Source organism: Gobio gobio (assembly GCF_949357685.1).
Source record: "Gobio gobio genome assembly, chromosome: 2".
Lineage (NCBI taxonomy): Eukaryota > Metazoa > Chordata > Actinopteri > Cypriniformes > Gobionidae > Gobio > Gobio gobio.
The window spans coordinates 47,966,656-47,970,925 of record NC_137098.1 but is presented as its reverse complement, the minus strand read 5'-3'; positions in this window follow the sequence as shown (position 1 = coordinate 47,970,925).

Sequence of the window (4,270 nt, the reverse complement as noted above, 5' to 3'; positions counted from 1 at the left end):
GCCCCATACTGGTTCTTCCTTTCGAGCTCTCTCTCAGTCCAAGAGCGTTCTATCTGTGTGCGGAGGTGAGCTTAACACCGCTGAGAATAGTGTGAATTGCCTCTTCCAATTCAGTGAAGGAGCGAGAGTACAATATTGCGTATGTCTCAGGCTACAGGGTATTATAGCTTCAGCTGTCGATGTCCTGCCTTTGGGCCTTCTGAGAATGAGGGTGTTTATGAAGTAGATTTTATCTCTTTATCTCAGCCCTTTACACAATCTGTGCTGCGCCACTGGAGGAATGTAAAGTTTTACGCTCATGGGACACCCCTTGGGGCGATCGTGCTGCGGAAAGTATAGGCATCATGTGCTGGGACTGCGACAATACCACAGCTGAAGCACATATCGACCACCAAAGGGGGATGCACTCCTCCAAGCTTCATGCTCTAGCTCCCAAGCTGTTAATATGGAGCAGGCTGCACTTTCTGTCATTATGGGCGACCCATGTCCCTGGCATACTGAACAGGGGCGCAGACCTCTTGTCGAAGTGGAACCCACTCTGTGGAGACTGGCGCCTCCATCCTCAGTCTGCTGTGTGAGAGATTCGTCCAGGCTACCGTTGATCTTTTCGCTTCAAATGAAATCGCCCATTGTCCTATTTTCTTCTCGCTATAGGACAAGGATGCTGGCCCATCAGTGGCCCGACATGCTGCTCTACGCATTTCCTCCTCTTTGCCTAATAACACCGATTCTGGCCAGGGTGAGAGAACAGAGCCTGACGATGGATGGGTCTTCTTTAGGTGCTCCCCTCAGCACTTGGTGCCCTACGGGCAGCGCGTGATGCACGTCAAGTCAAGTCAAGTCAACTTTATTTATATAGCGCTTTTAACAATGTAGATTGTTTCAAAGCAGCTTTACAGTGTTAAACAGGCACGTGGTGGGAGCGGCGGCGCTGCACTGATAGAAAATGCAAACTCCACACAGAAAGGACTCCTGGCTCAGCCGTGCTCGAAACAGGGACTTTCTTGCTGTGAGGAGACAGTGCTACCCACTAAGCTACCATGCCACTCCAAAAAGACCCCCCCCCCCTCACTTTAAAAAAAACTTTGGTCCCCCCAAATGTTCAAGACATGGTTACAACCTTGTTCAGAATGCTAGGACCTCTTCTACACGGTCCCTTTATGACTGCAAGGTGCGTGTTTTAGGCATGCTTTCACTCTTCTGTCTTTCAAGACAGATCAGCTCAGCCACACATGCAATCTATGTTCATTCCTCATGCACTAAATTCTCTCTCAGCAGAGATGAGGTTTTCTCAGGCCCAACCCGGCCTTTACGCCAAAATGCTTCCCAGTGTTCACGTGCGAGGGGATTGAGCTTTCCGCTTATCACCTACATCCTTTCTCTTCCACCGAGGATCAGAGGTTGAAAGTCCCCCCACACAGGGAACCCCATTTCCAAGCAACGCCTCTCTCACTGTGTGCTTGTGGAAGCTTTATTTTGGCATTTATTTTCAACAGCAGTGCAATTAATGAAAAGACAATGCAGGAAATCTGAACGCATGTGGCGAAAGACAAAACTTGTAGTCCATTACAACATCTATAAAAACAGTCTTCGTGCTTTCAATGTGGAACTGTAGGCAAAGCTAGACAGACCTTCTTTTCAAATATTATAAACAGAAACATAAACAACACGCACACTCTTTTTGCTACTGTAGAGAGACTAACAAACCCCCCGAGTCACATTCCCAGTGAAATGCTCTCAGACAGCAAATGCAGTGAGTTTGCTTCCTTCTTCTCCGAGAAAATCAATAATATCAGAAATGCGATCAGCACATCCTTGAGTTGCTCTGGGGTGAATCAGATCGGACCACAACCTCAGAAAGTTACTATGACTGATTTCGAAGCAATTGATGGTAACATTTTAGAAGAAACGGTACTGCACCTTAAAACATCAACCTGCGCCCTTGACACACTCCCCACTTCTTTTTTCAAAAGTGTGTTTAACTGTTTAGAAGCAGATCTCCTAGAAGTGGTAAACGCCTCACTTCTTTCTGGGACTTTTCCAAATTCCCTTAAAACTGCAGTAGTAAAGCCTCTCCTTAAAAAGAGAAATCTGGATAACTCCATACTGAGCAACTACAGACCAATCTCAAATCTCCCCTTCATAGGCAAGATCATTGAAAAAGCTGTTTTCAGTCAGCTGGACAAATTCTTGAACTCAAACGGATACTTTGACAATTTTCAATCTGGTTTCCGACCGCATCACAGCACAGAGACAGCGCTCATAAAGATTATAAATGATATTCGCCTCAATACAGATACAGGCAAAACATCAGTTCTGGTACTACTCGACCTGCTGCATTCGACACTGTTGACCACAACATACTTCTTGACAGGCTAGAAAATTGGGTTGGGCTTTCTGGAATGGTCCTCAAATGGTTCAGGTCATACTTAGAAGGGAGAGGTTATTATGTGAGTATAGGTAAGTCTGAGTGGACATCCATGAGTCCCACAAGGGTCAATTCTTGCACCACTCCTATTCAACCTGTACATGCTGCCACTGAGCCAAATAATGAAAAATAACAAAATGGCTTACCACAGCTATGCTGACGACACCCAGATCTACTTAGCCCTATCACCTAATGACTACAGCCCCATTGACTCTCTATGTAAATGCATTGATGAAGTTAACAGTTGGATGTGCCAAAACTTTCTTCAGTTAAACAAAGACAAAACTGAAATCACTACATTTGGAAACAAAGATGAAATTCTCAAGGTGAACGCATATCTTGAGGCTAAAGGTCTAAATTCAAAAAATCAAGTCAGGAATCTTGGTGTGATTTTGGAGTCAGACCTGAGTATCAGTAGTCATGTCAAAGCAATAACTAAATCAGCTTACTATCATCTGAAAAATATTGCAAGAATTTTGTTCTTTATTTCCAGGCAAGACTTAGAGAAACTCGTTCATGCTTTATCACCAGCAGGGTGGACTATTGTAATGGTCTTCTCACTGGCCTTCCCAAAAAGACCATTAGACAGCTGCAGCTCATACAGAACGCTGCTGCCAGGATTCTGAGCAGAACCAGAAAATATGACCATATCACACCAGTCCTCAGATCTTTACACTGGCTTCCAGTTACATTTAGGATCGATTTTAAAGTACTATTACTTGTATATAAATCACTCAATGACCTAGGACCTCAATACATTGCAGATATGCTGATTAAATACAAACCCAACAGATCACTCAGATCATCAGGATCAAGTCAATTAGAAATACCAAGGGTTCACTCAAAGCAAGGAGAGTCTGCTTTTAGCTATTATGCCAGCCGTAGCTGGAACCAGCTTCCTGAACAGATCAGATGTTCTCCAACAGTAGCCACTTTCAAATCCAGCAGACGATCCGTTTAGATCTGCTCTGACGGATAGATCTGTATAGCCTTGGTGGTAAGAGGAAGGACTGTGTAGATCCGCTCTGACGGTCGAACAAAGTAGAGATAGCCCTGGTGTTCCTGTCCAGGAAGATTTGTCTGTAAGGGTAATGTTTAAATGCACAGTTACCTGACAAATATTTTTTTGAGTACTCCCTCCGGTGCGAGGAAGATCCGTTTAGATCTGCTCTGGCGGGTAAAACATCTAGAGAACGCGCTCAAAATAGGCCAAGAAGATTTGTCTGTAAGGGTACTGTCTAAACGCACAGTTACCTGACAAATATTTTAAAGTAAACCTGACTCTCCATTTCCACCACTCTCCTTTTTTTCTTTTAATTCCTATTATAACTGTTATACTATATATATTTTTATTTTATTCACTTATGACTATTTTGACTTCATTTCTGTGTAAAGCACTTTGAATTGCCACTGTGTATGAAATGTGCTATACAAATAAACTTGCCTTGCCTTGCATATGAATCTAAGGGAGTGCAGCCTCCAGGGGGCCTCAGATAACACTCCACCAGGGGTATGACTACTCTCTTTTGGCTCCGTTTAAGAGAATTTCCTTGCAGGCCATATGTGCCACTGCAAACTGGGCCTCTCCCCATATGTTTGAAATAAACTACCGGCGGGATGTCACCAGGTTCCCGATTGCTCATTCTGTTCTGGGTGTGGGCTGATAGGCCCTCTACCGCTCTTCAAGCCTGGGCTACCTGGCTGCCTGCCTTATTTTTGCCACTAAGCATGTTATTTGTACCCTCACCTGGCACCGTAAAATTTCATCGTGTGTGGTCAGGTTTATTCATGAATGTATGGTACCAGATGTCATTCTTTTCATTGCTGGTGTTGCATCCTCAC